The 26,553-nt window shown below is 40.3% G+C and overlaps 1 long non-coding RNA gene across 1 annotated transcript; it reads left to right on the top strand.

The window, feature by feature from the left end:
- The first annotated feature begins 2,315 nt into the window (after positions 1-2,315).
- On the top strand, positions 2,316-24,485 carry LOC132374956 (uncharacterized). The gene is made up of 3 exons (XR_009505842.1): positions 2,316-2,381; positions 19,101-19,494; positions 23,730-24,485. It is a non-coding gene; the product is annotated as an uncharacterized LOC132374956 (long non-coding RNA).
- The last annotated feature ends 2,068 nt before the right edge of the window (positions 24,486-26,553 follow it).

A 26,553-nucleotide genomic window follows, 5' to 3' on the forward strand; every position in this document is an offset into this window, starting at 1 on the left:
CTACACAGCACAGGGAGATCAGCTTGATGCTTTGTGACGACCTAGAGGGGTGGGATACGGAGGGTGGGAGGGAGGCTCACGAGGGAGGGGATATGGGGATATATGTATACTCATAGCTGATTCACTTTGTTGTACAACAGAAACTAACAACATGGGCTTCCCTGGTGGTGCAGTGGTGAAGAATCCGCCTGCCAATGCAGGGGACACGGGTTTGAGCCCTGGTCCGGGAAGATTCCACATGCTGCAGAGCAACTAAGCTTGTGCACCACAACTACTGAGCCTGCACTCTAGAGCCCGCAAGCCACAACTACTGAGCCTGCGTGCCACAACTACTGAAGCCCACGTGCCTAGAGCCTGTGCTTCGCAGCAAGAGAAGCCACCACAATGAGAAGCCTGCGCACCACAACAAAGAGTAGCCCCCACTCGCTGCAACTAGAGAAAGCCCATGCGCAGCAATGAAGACCCAATGCAGCCAAAAATAAATAAATAAAAATAAATAAATGTATAAAAAAAAGAAACTAACAACATTGTAAGGCAATTATACTTCAATAAAGATATTTTAAAAATTAAAAAAAATAAAATAAAACTTGTGCTACAAATGATATTATAAAGTAATAAGTTGACCCACTGAATGGGAGAAAATAAACTGCAAGTCCTATATCTGGTAAGGGGTTTATATCCGGAATATATAAGAACTCTTACAAGTTAATAAGAAAAAGATCAATAAAGCAATTTTTAAATGGGCAAAGGATTTGAATAGACATTTCTCTAAAGAAAATATGCAAATTGCTAATATATGAAAAAAATGCTCAACATCAGTAGTCATTAGGGAAATGCAAATCAAAACCACAATGAAATACTACTTTATATGCACTAAGATGGCTAGAATAAAAAAGACAACACTAAGTGTTGACAGGATGTGGAGAAATTGGAACTCTCATACATTGCTGGCAGGAATGTAAAATTATGAATCCACTTTGGAAAACAGTCTGGAAGTTCCTCAGAATAGTGAATATAGAGTTAATATATGAACCAACAATTCCACTGTTGAGTAATAAAAAAAAATACATTCTGGGCTTCCCTGGTGGCGCAGCAGTTGAGAGTCTGCCTGCCAATGCAGGGGACACGGGTTCGAGCCCTGGTCTGGGAAGATCCCACATGCCGCGGAGCGACTGGGCCCGTGAGCCACAATTGCTGAGCCTGCGCGTCTGGAGCCTGCGCTCCGCAACAAGAGAGGCCGCGATAGTGACAGGCCCGCGCACCGCGATGAAGAGTGGCCCCCGCTTGCCGCAGCTGGAGGAAGCCCTCGCACAGAAACGAAGACCCAACACAGCCATAAGTAAATAAATAAATAAATAAAAATAAAATTTATAAAAAAAAAAAAACATTCCTACAAAACTTGTACATGAATGTTCACAGCAGCATTATTCATAATAAGCAAAAGTGGAACCAACCCAAAAACTTACATTAATTCATGAATGGGTAAACAAAATGTGGTGTATCCATACAATGGAATGTTATTCAGCAGTAAAAAGGAAGTCTGATATATGCTACTGCATAGATGAGCTGTAAAAACATTGTTTTTTGTGAGGGAAGCCAACCACAAAAAACCACATATTGTATGATCCTATTCATGTGAAATGTAAGAATAGGCAAATCCATAGCAACAGAAGGTAGAGTAGTGGTTGCTGATGGCTGATGGAGGTGGGGTGGAGAAATGGGAAGTGACTGCTAATAGATACAAGGTTTTATTTGTGGGTGGACAAATGTTCTCAAATTAGACTGTGGTGATGGTCTATTGATATACTAAAATCCATTGAATTATTTTTTAAATGGGTGAATTCTATTGTGTGTGAATTATATCTCAATAAAGCTGTTAAAAGAAGAAACCACAGATAAGATTCAATTGTATTTCTGTATGCTACTAATGGACAATTGGAAATTGAAATTTAAAAAGCAGTGTCAGAGAGGAGCTTCAAGATGGTGGAAGAGTAAGACGTGGAGATCACCTTCCTCCCCACAAATACATCAGAAATACATCTACATGTGGAACAACTCCTACAGAACACCTACTGAACGCTGGCAGAAGACCTCAGACCTCCCAAAAGGCAAGAAACTCCCCACATACCTGGGTAGGGCAAAAGAAAAAAGAAAAAACAGAGACAAAAGAATAGGGACGGGACCTGCACCAGTGGGAGGGAGCTGTGAAGGAGGAAAAGTTTCCACACACTAGGAAGCCCCTTCGCGGGCGGAGACTGCAGGTAGCAGAGGGGGGAGCTTCAGAGCCGCGGAGGAGAGCACAGCAACAGGGGTGCGGAGGGCAAAGCGGAGAGATTCCCACACAGAGGATCAGTGCCGACCAGCACCCACCAGCCTGAGAGGTTTGTCTGCTCACCCGGGATGGGTGGGGGCTGGGAGCTGAGGCTCCGGCTTCGGTCGGATCCCAGGGAGAGGACTGGGGTTGGCTGCGTGAATACAGCCTGAAGGGGGCTAGTGCGCCACGGCTAGCTGGGAGGGAGTCCGGGAAAAGGTCTGGAACTGCCGAAGAGGCAAGAGACTTTTTCTTGCCTCTTTGTTTCCTGGTGCGTGAGGAGAGGAGATTAAGAGCGCTGCTTAAAGGAGCTCCAGAGAAGGGCGCGAGCCGCGGCTACCAGCGCGGACCCCAGAGATGGGCATGAGACACTAAGGCTGCTGCTGCAGCCACCAAGAAGCCTGTGTGCAAGCACAGGTCACTATCCACACCTCCCCTCCCGGGAGCCTGTGCAGCCGGCCACTGCCAGGGTCCCGTGATCCAGGGACAACTTCCCCGGGAGAACACATGGCACGCCTCAGGCTGGTGCAACGTCATGTTGGCCTCTGCTGCCGCAGGCTCGCCCCACATTCTGTACCCCTCCCTCCCCTCGCCCGAGGGAGCCAGAGCCCCCTAATCAGCAGCTCCTTTAACCCCATCCTGTCTGAGCAAAGAACAGACGCCCTCAGGCGACCTCCACGCAGAGGCAGGGCCAAATCCAAAGCTGAACCCCAGGAGCTGTGCAAACAAACAAGAGAAAGGGAAATCTCTCCCAGCAGCCTCAGGAGCTGCGGATTAAATCTCCACAGTCAACTTGATGTACCCTGCATCTGTGGAATACCTGAAGAGACAACGAATCATCCCAAATTGAGGAGGTGGACTTTGGGAGCAATGATATATATATTTTTTCCCCTTTTTCTCTTTTTGTGAGTGTGTATGCGTATGCTTCTGTGTGTGATTTTGTCTGTATAGCTTTGCTTTTACCGTTTGTCCTAGGGTTCTGTCTGTCGTTTTTGTTTTTTTGGTTTTTTTAGTATAATTTTCAGCGCTTGTTATCATTTGTGAATTTGTTTTTTGGTTTGGTTGTTCTTTCTTTCCTTCTTTTTTTTTAATTACTTAAAAAAAATTTTTAATAATTATTTTTTGGTTTTTATTTTAATAACTTTTTTCTTCTATCTTTTTCTTCCTTCCTTTCTTTTTTCCTCCCTTTTATTCTGAGCCGTGTGGATGACAGGCTCTTGGTGCTCCAGCCAGGCGTCAGGGCTGTGCCTCTGAGGTGGGAGAGCCAAGTTCAGGACATTGGTCCACCAGAGACCTCCCAGCTCCATGTAATATCAAATGGGGAAAATCTCCCAGAGATCTCCATCTCAATGCAAAGACCCAGCTCCACTCAACGACCAGCAAGCTACAGTGCTGGACACCCTATGCCAAACAACTAGCAAGACAGGAACACAACCCCACCCATTAACAGAGAGGCTGCCTAAAATCATAATAAGGTCACAGACACCCCAAAACACACCACCAGATGTGGACCTGCCCACCAGAAAGACAAGATCCAGCCTCATCCACCAGAACACAGACACTAGTCCCCTCCACCAGGAATCCTACACAACCCACTGAACCCACCTTAGCCACTGGGGGCAGACATGAAAAACAATGGGAACTATGAACCTGCCTGCAAAAAGGAGACCCCAAACACAGTTAGTTAAGCAAAATGAGAAGACAAACACACAGCAGATGGAGCAAGGTAAAAACCCACCAGACCTAACAAATGAAGAGGAAATAGGCAGTCTGCCTGAAAAAGAATTCAGAATAATGATAGTAAAGATGATCCAAAATCTTGGAAAGAGAATGGAGAAAATACAAGAAACGTTTAACAAGGACCTAGAAGAACTAAAGAGTAAACAAACAATCATGAACAACACAATAAATGAAATTAAGAACTCTCTAGAAGGAATCAACAGCAGAATAACTGAAGCAGAAGAATGGATAAGTGACCTGGAAGATAAAATAGTGGAAATAACTACCACAGAGCAGAATAAGGAAAAAAGAATGGAAAGAATTGAGGACAGTCTCAGAGACCTCTGGGACAATATTAAACGCACCAACATTCAAATTGTAGGGGTCCCAGAAGAGGAAGAGAAAAAGAAATGGACTGAGAAAACATTTGAAGAGCTTATACTTGAAAACTTCCCTAATATCAGAAAGGAAATAGTTAATCAAGTCCAGGGTCCCATACAGGATAAATCCAAGGAGAAACACACCAAGACACATACTAATCAAACTATCAAAAATTAAATACAAAGAAAAAATATTAAAAGCAGCAAGGGAACAACAACAAATAACATACAAGGGAATCCCCATAAGGTAAACAGCTGATCTTTCAGCAGAAACTCTGCAAGCCAGAAGGTAGTGGCTGGACATATTTAAAGTGATGAAAGGGAAAAACCTACAACCAAGATTACTCAACCCAGCAAGGATCTCATTCAGATTTGATGGAGAAATTAAAACCTTTACAGACAAGCAAAAGCTAAGAGAATTCAGCACCACCAAACCAGCTTTACAACAAATGCTAAAGGAACTTCTCTAGGCAGGAAAGAGAAGAGAAGGAAAAGACCTACAATAACAAACCCAAAACAATTCCTCTGGTAATAGGAACATACCTATGGATAATTACCTTAAATGTAAATGGATTAAATGCTCCAACCAAAAGACATAGACTGGCTGAATGGATATAAAAACAAGACCCGTCTAATGCTGTCTACAAGAGACCCACTTCAGACCTAGGGACACATACAGACTGAAAGTGAGGGGATGGAAAAAGATATTCCATGCAAATGGAAATCAAAAGAAAGCTGGAGTAGCAATTCTCATATCAGAGAAAATAGACTTTAAAACAAAGACTATTACAAGAGACAAAGAAGGAGACTACATAATGATCAAGGGATCAATCCAAGAAGAAGATATAACAATTGTAAGCATTTATGCACCCAACATAGGAGCACCTCAGTACATAAGGTAAATTCTAACAGCCATAAAAGGGGAAATCGACAGTAACACAATAATACTCGGGGACTTTAACACCCCACTTTCACCAATGGACAGATCATCCAAAATGAAAATAAATAAGGAAACACAAGCTTTAAATGATACATTAAACAAGATAGACTTAATTGATATTTATAGGATATTCCATCCAAAAACAACAGAATACACTTTCTTCTCAAGTGCTCATGGAACATTCTCCAGGATAGATCACATCTTGGGTCACAAATCAAGCCTTGGTAAATTTAAGAAAATCGAAATCATATCAAGTATCTTTTCTGACCACAACGCTATGAGACTAGATATCAATTACAGGAAAAAATCTGTAAAAAATAACAAACACATGAAGGCTAAACAATACACTACTTAATAACCAAGAGATCACTGAAGAAATCAAAGAGGAAATAAAAAAATACCTAGAAACAAATGACAATGAAAACACTACGACCCAAAACCTATGGGATACAGCAAAAGCAGTTCTGAGAGGGAAGTTTATAGCAATACAATCCTACCTTAAGAAACAAGAAACATCTCAAATAAACAACCTAACCTTACACCTAAAGCAATTAGAGAAAGAAGAACAAAACAATCCCAAATTTAGCAGAAGGAAAGAAATCATAAAGATCAGATCAGAAATAAATGAAAAAGAAATGAAGGAAATGATAGCAAAGATCAATAAAACTAAAAGCAGGTTCTTTGAGAAGATAAACAAAATTGATAAAACATTAACCAGACTCATCAAGAAAAAAAGGGAGAAGACTTAAATCAGTAGAATTAGAAATGAAAACGGAGAAGTAACAACTGACCCTGCAGAAATACAAAGGATCATGAGAGATTACTACAAGCAACTCTATACCAATAAAATGGACAACCTGGAAGAAATGGACAAATTCTTAGAAAAGCACAACCTTCTGAGACTGAACCAGGAAGAAATAGAAAATATGAACAGACCAATCACAAGCACTGAAATTGAAACTGATTAAAAATCTTCCAACAAACAAAAGCCCAGGATCAGATGGCTTCACAGGCGAATTCTATCAAACATTTAGAGAAGAGCTAACACCTATCCTTCTCAAACTCTTCCAAAATATAGCAGTGGGAGGAACATTCCCAAACTCATTCTGTGAGGCCACCATCACCCTGATACCAAAACCAGACAAAGATGTCGCAAAAAAAACTACAGACCAATATCACTGATGAACATAGATGCAAAAATCCTCAACAAAATACTAGCAAACAGAATCCAACAGCACATTAATAGGATCATACACCATGATCAAGTGGGGTTTATCCCAGGAATGCAAGGATTCTTCAATATACACAAATCAATCAATGTGATACACCATATTAACAAATTGAAGGAGAAAAACCATATGATCATCTCAGTAGATGCAGAGAAAACTTTCAACAAAATTCAACACCCATTTATGATAAAAACCGTCCAGAAAGTAGGCATAGAGAGAACTTAGCTCAACATAATAAAGGCCATATATGACAAACCCACAGCCAACATCGTCCTCAATGGTGAAAAACTAAAACCATTTCCACTAAGATCAGGAACAAGACAAGGTTGCCCACTCTCACCACTATTATTCAACCTAGTTTTGGAAGTGTTAGCCACAGCAATCAGAGAAGAAAAAGAAAGAAAAGGAATCCAAATCAGAAAAGAAGTAAAGCTGTCACTGTTTGCAGATGACATGATACTATACATAGAGAATCCTAAAGATGCTACCAGAAAACTACTAAAGCTAATCAATGAATTTGGTAAAGTAGCAGGATACAAACCTAATGCCCAGAAATCTCTTGCATTCCTATACGCTAATGATGAAAAATCTGAAAGTGAAATAAAGAAAACACTCCCATTTACCATTGCAACAAAAAGAATAAAATACCTAGGAACAGGGCTTCCCTGGTGGCACAGTGGTTGAGAATCTGCCTGCCAATGCAGGGGACATGGGTTCGAGCCCTGGTCTGGGAAGATCCCACATGCCGCGGAGCAACTGGGGCCGTGAGCCACAATTACTGAGCCTGCGTGTCTGGAGCCTGTGCTCCGCAACAAGAGAGGCCGCGATAGGGAGAGGCCCGCGCACCGCGATGAAGAGTGTCCCCCGCTTGCCGCAACTAGAGAAAGCCCTCGCACAGAAACGAAGACCCAGCACAGCCATAAATTAATTAATTAATTAATTTTAAAAAAAAAGAATAAAATACCTAGGAATAAACCTACCTAAGGAGACAAAAGACCTGTATGCAGAAAACTAGAAGACACTGGTGAAAGAAATTAAAGATGATACCAACAGATGGAGAGATATACCATGTTCTTGGATTGGAAGAATCAACATTGTGAAAATGACTGTACTACCCAAAGCAATCTACAGACTCAATGCAATCCCTGTCAAACTATCACAGGCATTTTTCACAGAACTAGAACAAAAAACTTCACAATTTGTATGAAAACACAAAAGACCCCGAATAGCCAAAGCAATCTTGTGAAAGAAAAATGGAGCTGGAGGAATCAGGCTCCCAGACTTCAGATGATACTACAAACCTACAGTAATCAAGAAAAGGTGTTACTGGCACAAAAACAGAAATATAGATCAATGGAACAGGATAGAAAGCTCAGAGATAAACCCACGCACATATGGTCACCTTATCTTTGATAAAGGAGGCAAGAATATACAGTGGAGAAAAGACAGCCTCTTCAATAAGTGTTGCTGGGGAAACTGGACAGCTACATGTAAAAGAATGAAATTAGAACACTCCCTAACACCATACACAAAAATAAACTCAAAATGGATTAAAGACCTAAATGTAAGACCAGACACTATCAAACTCTTAGAGGAAAACATAGGCAGAACACTCTATGACATAAATCACAGCAAGATCCTTTTTGACCCAGCTCCTAGAGAAATGGAAATAAAAACAAAAATAAACAAATGGGACCTAATGAAACTTAAAAGCTTTTGCACAGCAAAGGAAACCATAAACAAGATGAAAAGACAACCCTCAGAATGGGGAAAAACATTTGCAAATGAAGCAGCTGACAAAGGATTAATCTCCAAAATTTACAAGCAGCTCATGCAGCTCAATAACAAAAAAACAAACAACCCAATCCAAAAATGGGCAGAAGACCTAAATAGACATTTCTCCAAAGAAGATATACAGATTGCCAACAAACACATGAAAGAATGCTCAACGTCATTAATCTTTAGAGAAATGCAAATCAAAACTACAATGCAATATCATCTCACACTGGTCAGAATGGCCATCATCAAAAAATCTACAAACAATAAATGCTGGAGAGGGTGTGGAGTAAAGGGAACCCTCTTGCACTGTTGGTGGGAATGTAAATTGATACAGCCACTATGGAGAACAGTATGGAGGTTCCTTAAAAAACAAAAAATAGAACTACCATATGACCCAGCAATCCCACTACTGGGCACATACCCTGAGAAAACCATAATTCAAAAAGAGTCATGTACCACAATGTTCATTGCAGCTCTATTTACAATAGCCAGGACATGGAAGCAACCTAAGTGTCCATCGACAGATGAATGGATAAAGAAGATGTGGCACATATATACAATGGAATATTACTCAGCCATAAAAAGAAACATAATTGAGTTATTTGTAGTGAGGTGGATGGACCTAGAGTCTGTCATACAGAGTGAAGTAAGTCAGAAAGAGAAAAACAAATACCGTATGCTAACACATATATATGGAATTTTAAAAAAATAGGTCATGAAGAACCTAGGGGCAAGATGGGAATAAAGATGCAGACCTACTAGAGAATGGACCTGAGGACACGGGGAAGGGGAAGGGTAAGCTGGGACAAAGTGACTGAGTGGTAGTGTATATATGGACATATATACACTACCAAATGTAAAATAGATAGCTAGTAGGAAGCAGTAACATAGCACAGGTAGATCAGCTTGGTGCTTTGTGACCAGCTAGAAGGGTGGGATAGGGAGGGTGGGAGGTAGATGAAAGGGGGAGCAGATATGGGGATATATGTATATGTATAACTGATTCACTTTGTTATAAAGCAGAAACTAACACACCATTGTAAAGCAATTATACTCCAATAAAAATGTAAAAAAAAAGTGTCATTAGCAATAAAATAAAAATATGGATAAATTTTCAAAGGATATGAAAGACTTGTACACTGAAAACTATAAAATACTGCTGAGGAAAAGAAGATATGTAAATGGAGAGATATACCTTCTTTATGATTGAAAGACTCAATATTATTAAGGTGTCAATTCTCCCCAAATTTAACTACAGATTAGGTGCAGTACTAATCAAAATTCCAGCAAGCTTTTTTGAAAACATTGTCTTACTGATTCTAAAATTCACACAGGAATTCAAAGAACTAGAACAGTCAAAACAACTCTGAAAAAGAAGAACAAATTTGGAAGGCTAATACTACCTAATCATAAGAGTTATTATAAAGCTACAGTAAATCAGAACAGTTTTTTTGTTGTTGTTTTGTTTTCAGTCACACCTCATGATCTGTGGGATCTTAGTTCCCCAACCAAGGATCGAAGCCGGGCCATGGCAGTGAAAGCACTGAGTCCTAACCGCTGGACCGCCAGGGAATTCCCAAAACAGTTTGTTTTTTTTTTATAAATTTATTTAATTTTTTTTTTTTTTGGCTGCGTTGGTTCTTCGTTGCTGCGCGCGGGCTTTCTCTAGTTGCGGCTAGCGGGGGCTGCTCTTCGTTGTGGTGCGCGGGCTTCTCGTGGCTTCTCTTGTTGCGGAGCACCGGCTCTAGGTGCACGGGCTCTAGAGCTCAGGCTCAGTAGTTGTAGCGCCGGGGCTTAGTTGCTCCATGGCATGTGGGATCTTCCCGGACCAGGAATCGAACCCGTGGCCCCTGCATTGGCAGACAGATTCTTAACCACTGTGCTACCAGGGAAGTCCCAACGGTTTGGTTTTGACATAAAGATAGGCACATATATCAAAGGAACAGAATAGAGTCCCAAAACACCCCACACATGTGTAGACAATTGATTTTTAACAAAAGGCATAAAGGCAATTTAGTGGAGAAAGGATACCATTCCAACATTGGTGCTTAGTTGGACATCCATATGCAAAAATAAACAAACTTGGATCCATATCTCACACCATACAAAAACTAACTCTAGATGAATCATAGACCTAAATGTCAAACCTCAAATTATAAAATTTCTAAAAGAAAACAAGAAACCCTTTGTGACCTTGACTTAGGCAATAAAAGCACAGAACAAACTGATTAATTGGACTTCATCAAAATTAAAAACTCCTACTCCTCAAATGACACTGTTAGGAAAATGAAAACACAAAGCATAAAGTAGGAGAAAACCATTGCTACGCATATATCTGATAAAGAACTTGAATCGAGAATACGTAAAGAACTCTCAAAAATCAATAAGAAAACAGCACAATTTTTTAAATGAGTAAAGGATTTGAACAGGCACTTCATCAAAGAAGATATCCACATGGCAAATAAGAACATGAAAAGGTGCTCAACATCATTGGTCACTGAGGAAATGCAAATATAAAATGGAACAAGATTCCACTACACACACACCTATCAGAATAGCTAAAGTTAGAAAGACTGACCATATCAAATATTGGCAAGGATGAATTTTGCTTTCTTCTTGGTGGTGGGAGGTGAAAGATGCAATAATTTGTCTTCTATTTTGGAGGTGATGTACCAGACTACTGGACCCCTAAAAGTTTTACTGATGTGGTGGTCCCCAAATCTTCATAGGATTTTTCTCCCAGCCATTGTAGCACATGACAAAGACTCCATCATGCTAGCCATTTATTGCTTATTTGGTCCAATTAATATGATGTCATCAATATAGTGGACCAGTGTGATATTCTGAAGAATGTCCAGATTATTTGGATCTCTTTATTTTATAGTTTGACTGAAGTCAAGAGAGTTAAGCTAGCTTTGGGCAAAACTGTAAATGTGTACTGTTGTCCATTTCAAATGAATGGGAACTGTTTTTGAGATTAGGGATTGTCTAATGTTTACAAACTTTTAACCCTATTGTAATATGCAAAGCGTCTGTTCATTTCGTTCACACTATTTAACCCTAGCATATGACCGAACATAATTCAGCATATCCAAGTACCCCGTATGGTAGAGACAATTTTTGGTCATTTTATCCCTAATACAATCTAATTTCTGCCTCACCAGACAGCACTCACAACTATGTACATCTCAGAGAGAAAACTTGTATGTATACTCCATGGAAGTACAATAATTTTCCATGCTTTTTTTTTTTTAAGGTTTCTCTTTTTTTTTTTAATTAATTAATTAATTAATTTATGGCTGTGTTGGGTCTTCGTTTCTGCGCGAGGGCTTTCTCTAGTTGTGGCAGGCGGGGGCCACTCTTCATCGCGGTGCGTGGGCCTCTCACTATCGCAGCCTCTCTTGTTGCGGAGCACAGGCTCCAGACGCACAGGCTCAGTAATTGTGGCTCACGGGCCCAGTTGCTCTGCGGCATGTGGGATCTTCCCAGACCAGGGCTCGAACCTGCGTTGCCTGCATTGTCAGGCAGATTCTCAACTGCTGCGCCACCAGGGAAGCCCTCCATGCTTTTTTTAAATTGAGAAAATGGTTTGTATCTAGAGAACTGGTGTTCAGATCAAAGTGCTCTCTCAACAGCAATTTATTGAATCCTCTCTATATGCCAGAACCTGTGGGTAGAAATAGAGGGTACAGAAATAAATGAAATAATGTCTGCCTTTGGGAGGCCCTCAAAGTAACTGGAGAAACACTTAAAACAGTTAAGGGGTAGTACTGTATTGAACGTACTGTAAAGATGGGACCAGAGTGCTAAGGGAAAAGGAAGTAACTCCTCATGCCTGGAGGAGTTTAGGAAGGACGTGGTACATAAGTTGAGCACTAAATAGTAACTATTTATCTGATCAAAAAGGGGGCAAGTGAGGGCATTTCCAGGCAGTGAACATTAGCCCTATTAGCGAGTTTGTTAGTAACTTTGGAGCATACTTGAAGCCAAGAGGGTTGTTCTCTCCTTTCCTACAGAGAACCAAAGCAAGTGGTTAGATAGCTTTATGTGCTAGGTTATGAGAATCTGAATCTAGGTTATAGACTTTCAACAATGGAGCAGCAGCTAGCCAAGGCAGGGGCTAAGACGAAAGACTGCCTGAAATCATTCTTAAATACATGCTCATGTGAGAATGTCTGGCTTCCTAGGGTTTGTACTATCTAGGGTGGTGTAATAACACAGCCATCAGGAATGAGCCTCCCATTCCCTTGGAATACATTTTCACAGCTTTAAAATTTTTTTAGTCCTTTACAAATTCATGAAGAATGAGGAACCCAAAGACGATTTAGAGTTGGGCTCCTCGGTGGAGTGAGGGCTGCTTTTTTTCTCAAAGGATGCTTAACAACCCTTGATAGTTTGGGTCATCACGGTTGAATGCTGGCAAAGTATAATTTTTTTAAATGTTGAAAACATGATTCATACAAACACAGAATGAACATATGTCAAGATTTATTAACTTATTAGTAAGGGAGCCAGTAAGTTAAAGCTGGTTATAAGATCATGTTGAGGAACTGGGTATTCATAGACATTTATAAAAGAAAACTAGGAGTAAAAAAGGAATGTTAGAATTAAAACGTTAGATTAGATATAAAACTGGTTCATATCCAGGAGGGCATTCAAACTGTACCCTTTGGGTTATCTTTTCTACTGGATAATATCTAGCATATAACTTCAGAGTCTAAGCCTATAATTGATAGTAATAACAATGCTACATTCCCTTAGGCTAGGTGATGAATTAACTCTTAGATGAGACCACCATCCATCCCCAGTAATGCGTTGAAAAGTACGTGCCACCTACCTTCTTGCCTTTTTTCCAAGTAATTTTTCTTAACAACATTTCATATTTCTTCAGCCAGGCATTTGAGTTCTCTTCCCCCACCCAGCCCACATCTGCCCCAGCATGCCTTTTTAAGTCCAGCTGCCCTCTACACATTACCGTCCATGTATACCACACTCTTCTACTTCAGAACTATTGCCCACCCTCTCCCATCAACCAAAGACCCTGCCGTTCATTGCCAGAGGTCAGAGTACAACTTATCCTTCAAGGGCAAGTGCACTTGGTACTCTCTCCTCAGAATCAGTGCTGTAACAAATTGAATTACCCTTGACACCCTTCCAAATTACTTAGTACCAATCTTTCTTGGCTGGTCTAAAAAAAATGGTTTCTTGGGATTTCACTATTTTATATGCTTGGAACCTCTGTAGAGACAGCCTGCTGAAAAACTAAGTCTTCAGCTATTAAGGCATTTGGTCCTGTTTAATTGGATTTGATGGCTTGGGCACACCTGCACTAAAGCTTTCAAATGAAATGCGCGTTCTGTTGCATGAGCCTAATTTAAAACTGGCCCAAGGGGACATTTTGTACAATTGGTGGAAAATTTGTGATATCATGTTGAGACTTAAAATGACTCAATTCAGCTTTGACAGATTTTTTTTTTTTTTTCTTTTTGGCTGCATTGCGTCCTCGTTGCTACACGTGGGCTTCTCTCTAGTTGCGGAGAGCAGGGGCTACTCTTCATTGCGGTGCACAGGCTTCTCGTTGCGGTGGCTTCTCTTGTTGCGGAGCACGGGCTCTAGGCGCGCCGGCTTCAGTGGTTGTAGCTCGCAGGCTCTAGAGCGCAGGCTCAGTAGTTGTGGCACACAGGCTTAGTTGCTCTGCAGCATGTGGGATCTTCCCGGACAAGGGCTTGAACCCATGTCCCCTGCATTGGCAGGCAGATTCTTAAGCACTGCGCCACCAGGGAAGCACTTGACTGAATTTTTGATGCAAAAAAAAAAAATCAAGGAACTTTGGAAATTGGGCCACAAAAAGAAGGATGATAGACCATTAATTCTGGCAGTTGATAATGGGACAACTGCATATCCACATGCAAAAGAATGAATTTGTTATACTAAGTGAAGTAAGCCAGACAAGGACAAATATCATATGATATCGCTTATACGTGGAATCTAAAAAAAGTGATACAAATGAACTTATTTACAAAATAGAAATAGACTCACAGACATAGAAAACAAACACAGTTACCAAAGGGAAAAGAGGGGTGAGGGATAAATGAGGAGTTTCAGATTAAAATGTACAAACTACTATATATAAAATAGATAACCAACAAAGACCTACTGTATAGCACAGGGAACTATACTCAATGTCTTGTAATAACCTATAATGGAAAAGAACATAAAAAAAGAATATATATATTTATATATATGTATAACTGAATCACTTTGCTGTACATCTGAAACTAACACAACATTATAAATCAACTCTATTTCAGTAAGGAAAAATTTTAATGCAAAAAAAAAAAGAAAGAATGAATTTGGACTACTATCTCACAAAATTAACTCAAAATGGGCCAAAGACCTAAAATAAACTGTAAAACTCTTAGATGAAAACATAGGTGTAAATCTTCATGACCATGAATTTGTCAATGTTTTCTTAGATATGGTACCAAAAGTACAAGTAAAAGAAAAAAAACAAACTGGACTTCATCAAAATTTAAAACTTTTGTGCTTCAAAGGACACCACCAAGAAACTGAACCCACATATAAGAGAAAATATTTGCAAATCATATATCTGATAATGGACATGTATCTAGACTATATAAATTCTTACAACTTAATAATGAAAGATAACCCATTAAAAATGGACAAAGGACTTGAATAGACATTTCTACAAAGAAAATATTAAAATGGCCAATAAGCACATGAAAAGACACTCAGCATCATTAGTCATTATGGAAATGGAAATCAAAACCAAATGAGATACTACTTCATACCCCCTGGGGCGGCTGTAATAAAAAAGACAGATAATAAATGTTGTTTAGAATGTGGAGAAATTGAAACCCTTATACACTGCTGAGGGAAGATAAAATGGTAGAGCCACTTTGGAAAACAGTCTGGCAACTACTCAAAAGGTTAAACATAGAGCTACTATTTGACCCAGCAATTCCACTCCTAGGTATATACCAAGAGGAATGTACACGTATGTCTACACAAAAACTTGTATTTGGGTCATAACAACACTATTCATAATAGCCAAAAAGTGGAAACAATCCAAATTTCCATCAGCTGAAGAATGGATGAACAATTGTGGTATACCCATCATTTAAATAGTATTCCTATATAAAAAGGAATGAAATACTGATACATGCTACAATATAGATTAACCTTGAAAACATGCTAAATGAAAGAAGTCAGTCACCAAAGACCACATATTGTGTGATTTCATTTATGTGAAGTGGCCAGAATAGGTAAATCTCTAGAGACAGAAAGTAGAGTGGTGGTTGCCTGTGGCTGGGGGAGATAGAATGAGGAAATGGGGAGCAACTGCTAATAAGTTCAAAGTGTTTTAGAGGGTAACAAAATGGCATAATATTAGATTGTGGTGATGATTGCACCACACTATTAATATACTAAAAAGAGTTGAATAGTTGTGATAGAGACCATATGGTCCACAAAGCGTAATATATTTACTATTGAGCTCTTTACAGGAAAGTTTGCCAATTTCTCCCTTATAGTAAGTTTTAAATTGAAATGTGTGAGCCCTCCAACTCTATTCTTCTTTTTAAAAATTGTTTTGGCTATCCTGGGTCCTTTGCATTTCCATATAAATTTTAAGATCAGCTTGTCATTTTTTCCAGAAAGGCCTGCTGGATTTTGATTGTGATTGTGTTAAATTTATAAGTCAAATTGAGGAGATCATTTTTTAATTAATCTCAAATTGTCTTTTACTTTACTAGTGAAAAACCTCTTCAACTGTCTTCTGTGTCCTTTTGATAAGAACTATATCATTTTTGAGCACTCCCTTGCTTTCTGGCATAAATTATTTCAAGCTCATTTCATAATTTTTCTTGTCACAGTCAAGGAGTTCTGGTTCTTTCAGTGGAGTCAAAATTTTGGTACTTGGTACTAGATCTTGGTACATTGCTATTGGGGGTGTTACTGCTCCAAAGCCCTCTCAGTGCACAGAGCTAGGGTATATTTGAATATAAATAAATAAATAGATACATACATAAGTAAATCCCCTATATACACATGCATACACATTTATATCTATTTATTATTTATGTCATTGTATGTGTATATTTGTATATTATATATGTATATACCTATATTAACATTCATGAGTGGTTCACACTGAATCCACTAGTTATAATCCAATACCACAGAGTTCTTCCAGTTTTCTTCATTTCCATATTTGTTACTCCCTTCTTTGCAATGAGAACCCTGGCTTACATATTCCTTAGTATACCTATATGTTTATATATTTTATATAAATAGTTATAGCTGTGTCTATATCTATACACTATATACTATATTAGTCTATATATATTTATGTATGGTAGGATTGGACTTTCCAACATCTCTGTGACTATCAGAGACAGACTGTCTTCTTTCCTCATGTTCTAACTGGGAACCCAAGAGGTCAAGGAACATTCCCAAGATCATTCTATTTGTGATGGACACAGGCCTTGCTGAACACAGGCCTCCCCACCCCCTGATGGGTTTGATTGTTTCCTGTGATTCCATAGCAAGCACAGACCTGACTCCCAGTAGGAGGATGTCTTAGATTGGCTGCCCTTGAAACAGACTCTGAGCTGCAGAGAGTTTGTTCCACAAACTTGTACAGCAAGTCTGTTAGAGAACATGCTCAGTAGACACAACTGTAAGGGGCAAAGGAGGCAGAACTGGGCAGAAAGAGAAGCCAACCAAGGTTGGAAATGAGGCCTCAGATCACCCTACAAGCAGATCTGGAGCTGTGGTAGCCCCCAAAGTTGATTCAAGTTGTGAGATGAGGAGCTGGCTTTTTTATCTCCACATCAGCCCACCATTGGCTATGGGCTGGCCCATGGAACGGGGCATAGCCTGCATGGCCAGGTCCCTGTAGCTGAGGGCAGTTTCCAGTGAGAAATGCAGATATGAACTGTCAACAATTAATACTTCCAGCAGCTGAGGGATGGGTGCATCAGCTCTGAAGAGGGGATGGGGTAGAGCCCCACAGAATCCACTAGAGGGAAAGAAGTCTAGCCTGCAGGCAGTGGTGTCAGACAAATATTCAGCATCACACAGGAGGTGGAGCTCAAGGAGCAGAATTAGAACAGGCAAGGGCAGCTGGCATTATGGTGCTAGAAACAGGTCCTGGGAACAGCTTACTGGGCATGAAGAGACCATATGGTGTGAGAAGGTTCTGAGCTGGACCTTTTACTTCTGGCCTGTGTGTTTAGGTGCTGAATGGTCCAAGTAAAAAGAAATCGCAGGATCTCTCTGAGTTGCTTCCTTTCAGTTCATCAACTTCAAGTGGCAGTTGTGATTTAGTTATGTGTTGCTTTCCTCCTTGAGTATTGAACTTAAGACAGATGATAAATTGACCTCATAAAAAATATAAGCTCAAGGGGAATTCCCTGGCTGTCCAGTGGTTAAGACTTGGGCTTGGGACTTCCCTGGTGGTGCAGTGGTTAAGAATCCGTCTGCCAATGCAGGGGACACAGGTTTGATCCCTGGTCCGGGAAGATCCCACATGCCACGGAGCAACTAAGCCCGCGTGCCACAACTACTGAGCCTGCGCTCCTGGAGTCCATGCTCCACAACAAGAGAAGCCCCCGCTCGCTGCAACAGGAGAAAGCCCGCACGCAGTAACCAAAACCCAACACAGCCAAAAAAAAAAGACTCTGGCTTTAACTGCCGTGGACCAGAGTTCAATCCCTGGTTGGGGAAATAAGGTCCCACAAGCTGTGCAGTGCGGCCAAAAAATTCTGATTTTTACAATGGAGTCTTAGTCTGAGACTGGTTATGATCCTTGGATACTTCTGCCAGCCACTTAAAGACAACATAAAATTGTGGTGACGCTACCCTGAGATCAGCTCAGCCCACAGTTAAGTCCTAGAAGGAGGTACTTTTCTGCTCTAGTCAGGAGTCTTTGTCTTCTGTGGGATTTGTGCCTATTCTCCGTGTATCACATGGGGTTCACTTCCTTCTTGTGCTGAATCCACTTGTGTCTAATCCATTGACTATTCTCTCAACCCACTCTCTGCATTAACTCTGTTCCATGGGAGAGCCCAGAGGACACTCCTTTTATCAAAGCAGTCAAGAATGCACTAGCAGGGACTTCCCTGCTGGCTCAGTGGTTAAGACTCCGTGCTCCCAATGCAGAGGGCCCGGGTTCAATGCCTGGTCAGGGAACTAGATCCCACATACATGCCACAACTAAGGAACCAGCGAGCTGCAACTAAGGACCCACCTGCCGCAACTAAGACCCAGCACAACCAAATTAATCAATTAATTAATTAGTTTAAAAGAAAAGAAAAGAATGCACTGGCGAGGGGCTTCCCTGGTGGTCCAGTGGTTAAGGCTCTGTGCTTCCAATGTAGGGGGTGTGGGTACTATCCCTGGTCAGGGAACTAAAAATCCCATATGTCTCACAGAGCGGCCAAAAAAAAAAAAAAAAAAAAATGCACTAGTGAGAGAGGCACCAGCATCAAGAAAAAACAGTGGTGACTGGTCTTCGGAGGCTGGGGCTAACAGTAGGAGATGCTCTTAGACAATCAGCTTCATCATAGGATGCAAAAATAATAGAGGTCACGTGGTATAGGACTTAACTCTAAGAAGAAAAGTGAGCTCAATTATTTTAATTAAAGAAATGCAGAAAGCTCTACAACTGGTTAATAGAAATGGGGTATAGTCATCATCTTACTTCATCTTCCCAACAGCCCAGTGAAGCCATTTTACAGAGAAGCAAATCAATGCTGGGAAAGACCAACACCTTTACCCAAGATCCACTGAAAGAGGCAGACCTGGACTCAACTGCATGGCCACCTGTCACCCAAGTCCAAGCATTAGCATCACACCACGCTGCTTATGGAAGCAGTATGAGACACAGTTCCAACCCCTCCAGTAGCTAACAGGTCTCTGGGAGACAGGATCAGCATGAACAGATTCAGAGGAGGAACAGAGATAATGTGTGTTGAAACTTGATTCTATGGGATTTTCATCAGAACTCAGAGGTTGGCACTTACTGCACGGACCTACTGTATGAAGCAGGTGGATTGGCCAGCACAAGGGGTCGCCGTGGTGCATCGCCCAAATTCCCCTTCTGGACCCAAGGTACTTATCTCACTAGCTGCCTGTGGGTTTTAATCACAGGACATAGAGCTTCTGAAATTCCATACCATGCTCAATGCTTGGCTTCATCATAGCACTAGTGCTCCTTTAAAATTGTGTGGTGGATCATCTCCTAACCTTGAACGCTGACTGTAAACTCATTTTCTTCCTTTACTTTCTCAGAGAATTGCAGGTCAGCTACTTGCAAAAGTTCCTTTATCTTTGCCCTGGCATCTGCTTTCTTTCCCTTCAGGAAGCTCTCCTGCTCTTAGGCTGAAAACCTGGCTGCTCTGTGTCTGAACTGTAACCCAGAGTCATGATAAATACATTTATAGCATGTGCTATACTGAAAAAAACCCAACAACTTAGCTTCCTCAAAAAATTAGACATAGGGCTTCCCTGGTGGCGCAGTGGTTGAGAATCTGCCTGCCAATGCAGGGGACATGGGTTCGAGCCCTGGTCTGGGAAGATCCCACATGCCGCGGAGCAACTGGGCCCGTGAGCCACAACTACTGAGCCTGCGCGTCTGGAGCCTGTGCTCCGCAACAAGAGAGGCCGCGATACTGAGAGGCCCGCGCACCGCGATGAGGAGTGGCCCCCACTCGCCGCAACTGGAGAAAGCCCTCACACAGAAACGAAGACCCAACACAGCCAAAAAAAATAAAAATAATAAATAAATAATAAATAAAAAAATTAAAAAAAAAAAAATTAGACATAGAATTACCAAATAATTCAGCAATTTCACTTCTGGGTACATACCCAAAAGAATTGAAAGCAGGAAATCAAACAGATATTTGTATACCAATGTTCATAGCAGCATTATTCACAATAGCCAAAAAGTGGAAACAGCCCAAATATCTATGGATGGATGAATAAATAAACAAAATATGGTTGGGATATTAATCAGCTTTAAAAAGGAATGAAGTTCTGATACATGCTACAAATGGATGAACCTTGAACATATTATGCTAAGTGAAATTAGACACAAAATGACAAATATTATATGATTGCACTTATATGAGGTACCTTTAATAGACAAATTCATAGAGACAAAAAGTAGAATAGTGGTTTTACAATAGCCAAGACATGGAAACAACCTAAATGTCCATTGACAGATAAATAGATAAAGAAGATGTGGTATATATACGCAATGGAATATTAGTCATTAAAAAGAATGAAATAATGCCATTTGCAGCAACATGGATGGACTTAGAGATTATCATACTAAGCGAAGTAAGTCAGAAAGAGAAAGACAAATAACATATGATATCACTTATACATGGAATCTAAAATACAACACAAATGAACATATCTACAAAACAAAAACAGACTCACAGATATAGAGAACAGACTTGTGGTTGCCAAGGTGGGTGGGAGGGAAGGACTGGGAGTTTGGGATTAGTAGATGCAAACTATTGTATATAGGATGGGTAAACAACAAGGTCCTACTGTATAGCACAGGGAACTATATTCAATATCCTGTGATAAACCATAGTGGAAAAGAGTATGAAAAAGAAAAAATATATATATACATATATAACTGAGTCACTTTGCTGTACAGCAGAAATTAAACACAACATTGTAAATCAACTATATTTCAATAATTTTTTTTTTTAAGTAGAATAGTGGTTACCAGGGCCTGGGGGAGAGGTGAGTGGGAAGTTATTGTTTAATGGGTACACAGTTTCAGTTTGAGATGATGAAAAAGTTCTGGAGATGGATAGTGGTGATGGTTGCACAACAATGTGAATGTACTTAATGCCACTGAACTATACACCTAAATACAGCACATGCTATAAATGTATTTTCTTCATAACCTTGGAACCGCAACTTTAGTTCATTTACAAGATGGAAAATGTCAGCTATATAATCTAGTTGCTAATACCAATCTTCTCTGTCATTAAATCAGATCAGATTTACCTATTGTCAGAAAAACGTGTTTATTTTTTACATCAAATAAATGTGTTAATACTTATTTCAAGGAACATGAGAGTAACCACTAGGAAATAAATAAATCTATAAATCAGATTATTAAAATCCATCTAGTTTAAAGTGATATAGTTCTTGGGCTTCCCTGGTGGCGCAGTGGGCTTCCCTGGTGGCACCGTGGTTAAGAATCTGCCTGCCAATGCAGGGGACACGGGTTTGAGCCCTGGTCTAGGAAGATACCCCATGCCACAGAGCAACTAAGCCCGCGTGCCACAACTACTGAGCCTGCGCTCTGGAGCCCGTGAGCCACAACTACTGAAGCCCACGTGCCTAGAACCTGTGCTCCACAACAGGAGAAGCCACCGCAATGAGAAGCCTGTGCACCACAACGAAGAGTAGCCCCCGCTCGCCGCAACTAGAGAAAGCCCCCACGCAGCAACGAAGACCCAATGCAGCCAAAAATAAATAAATTAATAAATAAATAAAGGGATATAGATCTAATATAATTAAGTATCCATTTTATAATTATTTTATTAAAAATAAGATAATACATCAATATATTGTTTCTTACTAATTTCTAATAATGCAATGTAATGTGTAGCTAAAATTATACATTACTTGTGAAGCAAGGAGTATGATAAATGCATGGTTTCCCTGGGTAAAGAGTACATATGTGTATGTGGATGTGATTCAAATTCTAGTGTTTAGCTTTTTAAAAAAATAAATAAATATCAAGTATAAAAACAGTAAATAACTCCATATAGGAAATCTTTTCCTATTTAATGAAAGAGAAAAGTATTTACTGCTAAACACTAATTAAACTAGCATGTAATTTCATTTTTTTTTGGTCAATAGAAGGTAGACGATATTTAACAATTTTTAGGGAGTTCCCTTGCTGTCCAGTGGTAGCACTCAGTGCTTTCACTGCCGTGGCCAGGATTCAGTCCCTGGTCAGGGAAATAAGATCCCGCAAGCTACATGACGCGGCCAGAACAAAACCAATTTTTAAAACAATAAGGGTTTACCATTATAACAAATACTTCATGATATGATTTTTTTTTAATGAGTCTGAAAGACTTTTTCCCTTTTTTAAAAAAATTATTTATTTGTTTATTAATGGCTGTGTTGGGTCTTCGTTTCTGTGCGAGGGCTTTCTCTAGTTGCGGCAAGCAGGGGCCACTCTTCATCGCGGTGCGCGGGCCTCTCACTATCGCGGCCTCTCTTGTTGCGGAGCACAGGCTCCAGACGCGCAGGCTCAGTAATTGTGGCTCACGGGCCTAGTTGCTCCGTGGCATGTGGGATCTTCCCAGACCAGGGCTCAAACCCGTGTCCCCTGCATTGGCAGGCGGATTCTTAACCACTGCGCCACCAGGGAAGCCCTTTTTTTTTTTTTTGGCTGCGTTTTGGGTCATCATTGCTGCGCGGGGCTTTCTCTAGTTGCGGTGAGCCGGAGCTACTTTCGCCCAGGTGCTCGGGCTTCTCATTGTGGTGGCTTCTCTTGTTGCAGAGCACAGGATCTAGGCGAACGGGCTTCAGTAGTTGTGGCTCGCGGGCTCAGTAGTTGTGGCTCGCGGGTTCCAGAGCACAGGCTCAGTAGTTGTGGCACACGGGCTTAGTTGCTCCGCAGCATATGGGATTTTCCCAGACGGGGCTCAAACCCGTGTGCCCTTCATTGGCAGGCAGATTCTTAACCACTGCGCCACCAGGGAAGCCCATCATGATATGATTTGATAAAAATGATTTTAACTACCTAATCAAGTAATGCACAACAAATCTAAAATAAATCAGATAAAAGTTTTATCCAAGAAATCTGGAAAGATTTAGTAGTCCCATGAAAACGTTCCAGGTGTATTTAAAAGAATCACTGTCAATAGTCTGTACTTTTTTTCTTTCCAAGAATGATCATTTAAAGACCTGCTTACATTATATACATATAGAAAGACATTTTTGGCATTCAGGACAGAATTTCTTATTGTGCTTTTTTTAAATTGAAGTATAGTTGATTTACAAAATCGTGTTAATTTCAGGTGTACAACACAGTGATTCAGTTTTACATATATATATTCCTTTTCAGATTCGTTTCCCTTACAGGTTATTACAAAATATTGCGTATAGTTCCCTGTGCTGTGCAGAAGGTCCTTGTTGATTATTTTATATATAGTAGTGTGTATATGTCAATCCCAATCTCCCATTTTATCCCTCCACTACCCCCCTTTCCCCTTTGGTAACCATAAGTTGGTTTTCTATGTCTGTGAGTCTCTTTCTGTTTTGTAAATAAGTTCACTTGTATCTTTTTTTTTTTGGCCAAGCCACGCGGCATGTGTGATACTAGTTCCCCGACCAGGGATTGAACCTGAGTCCCCTGCATTGGAAACTTGGAGTCTTAACCACTGGACCGCGAGGGAAGTCCCTGTATCATATTTTAGATTTCACATGTAAGTGATGTCATATGATATTTGTCTTTCTCTTTCTGACTTACTTCACATAGTATGATAATCTCTAGGTCCATCCATGTTTCTGCAAATGGCATTATTTCATCCTTTTTTATGGCTGATACTCTTGCCTTCTTTGTTCCGCTCTCCAAGAGCTAGGCATTCTTGGGCAATAGTCAGGGGATAGAAGAGGCAAAATTATTGAATAAAAATTGTCAATACTCCCACTGCCTCTGTCATTTATCCGAATTCAAAACTTGGGGCAGAATGCCCTGGTCTTAATTTAACTTTACTCTTAACAGAAATGAGCCCAAGACAGGGAGAGACAGGAAGCCCTCTCCAAGAGTAAAGAAGGGTAATGACTTTTTCTTATAAAGGGACAGAGGGCTATTGGTGATCCAGGCCTAGACTTGGGCCAACCAATGTTAGAAAATTTATGGGCAATGAAAAACCGGAAACATGTATCAAAGCCCTAAGAAGGCCTTCTCATGCCCCAGGGGAATCAGATCCTGGTTTGAAGACCACACATCTTGGTCATAGTGGAGCTGGTGAAGTGATATTGCCTCTTCACTCTACCAGATCCAGAAAGAATTGGAGGTAAATCCCTCGGCCAGAAAAGGGAGGGACTGTGACTTTTTAATGAGTAATTAATAATAATAACAATAATACCTTTTCTTCTTAATTTATTCATAGGTTTTCATGAATAAACTATATACTATTACTTTTTATTATTTATGCCTAGTGCTCACACACACTGGTTTTCATGTTTACTTGACATTAAAATTGACAAGAGAGATCTTTTAATTCTTTTAATAGTTAGCCAAAATTAGATTTTCTCTTCAGAACTTTTTTGTTTGGAGATCTGTAATCATTTTGTGACTTTGTTTAAGTTCCTATATTGAGATCACCCCAGAACACTTTTTAAAGGATCAGTCTACCTAAACTGTTACACTTGGGAAATGGCTCAAGAGATGCTAATTTATCAACATAATGAAATACCATGAAGTCAACAGAAACGGCAATGTTGAAGGCAAACGATGTGGTTGTATACAATAGCATTTTAAAAAATTTTATTGGAGTATAATAGATTTATAATGTTGTATTAGTTTTAGGTGTACCACATAGTGATTCAGTTATACATATACATATATTCATTCTTTTTCAGATTTTTTTCCCATATAAGTTATTACAGAATATTGAGTATAGTTCCCCATGCTATACAGTAAGTCCTTTTTGGTTATCTATTTTATATATAGTAGTGTGTGTATGTTAATCCCAAGCTTACAAAGCATCTTAAATGCAGAAACTAGAACACTGATATCAGTGAGTCAGGTTATGTTGGTTCAGAGCTGAATTGGAGAAATTTAACATATTAAGTGGGAGATATATGAGGAATTTTTTCCCTTAAATCATTTTCTTAGTGTGGTTAAAATATGTGTTGTACAATAAAAATATGCAGTGTATGTTGAGAGCAGTGATCACTGTTAATGAGTAAACAAAAGTGTTCCTTGCAAATTAATTAGTAAGTAAAAGGACTTTCAAAGGGCAACGAGCTTAAGTTATAAAAGGGAGAGTTGGTTATAGAAAAACCTATTTGGCAAAAGGCTGCCAAAGAGACCCTAAAACATCTCTCCAGGGGGTAAATTCAAGAAAGGCCAAAGTAATAGGCTTATGGGGTAATGAACAAATCTGCAGAATAAAGGTCCAAGGACCTGTTGCTATTGATAAGCTTGAATATTTTGACATCCCCTCTCAAAGCAAGAAAACTAGCCAAGGCAAAGGGAAATGTAGTGTGTATAAACTCAACAACCACATATCAAATGTGTGTAAACCTCTGCCTCTGTGTTTCAGCATTTGCCCCCCTCTCAAGGGTTCTCCTCTTTCCTCTTTCCCTCCTTCCTGGGATCCTGGGTAAGGAAGCTTGAATAGGGGGAGTGGTTGGTCCTTGCTCATTAACCTATTTATCCACTTGGATTCTGCCTCTGCTCTGGCACCTCACTGGGATGTGCTGGCCAGTGAAGCTGACCTCAAGCTCCACTGCCTGGGAGTCTTCCTCAGCCACAGTTACTCTACAGCTCAGTTGCTTTGTTGGTTCTGATGTCATGTTGAATGTAGCACCATGTTGAACAGAGTACCACTGTGTGGTAGGGCCCTTTGGATGCAGCACTATGTTGGTGGTGGCAACATGTTAGAGGAATTCCATGTTGGATAGAGTGCCACATTGGCAGCAGTGCCATGTTGGATGTAGCACCATGTTGGCAGTGGCACCGAGTAGACGGGGGCATGTTGGTGGGCCATCTGTGATTACTGAGTGCTGCACGGGCTCTCTAAATGACTGCTCCAGGGAATCCAGGACAAGCTGTCTATTCTGGTATTTCTCATCCCACCCCGAAACTGTGGGTCCTTAATACACATACTGTCCTTGGAAGTTCAATCCTGAGAGAAGTGTGGAACTAGAGCCCCATCTCTGACTTCTTCCTCTCTTCCAAAAAATCTTAAGAAAGTAAAAATCACCCATCATTCCACCCTACATAGATAGCTACTGATGATATTTGCATAATAATATTTTTATTTGTGTGTACGTTTGAATGAAATGGTACACGTTATACATAATGTTTTATAATACTTTTATTTAGTAGTATATTTGTCAGTCTTTGTGTGTGTGTGTGTGTGTGTGTGTGTGTGTGTGTGAGATCTTATT

The sequence above is a fragment of the Balaenoptera ricei genome, chromosome 11 (genome assembly GCF_028023285.1).
Source record: "Balaenoptera ricei isolate mBalRic1 chromosome 11, mBalRic1.hap2, whole genome shotgun sequence".
Taxonomy (NCBI): Eukaryota; Metazoa; Chordata; class Mammalia; order Artiodactyla; family Balaenopteridae; genus Balaenoptera; species Balaenoptera ricei.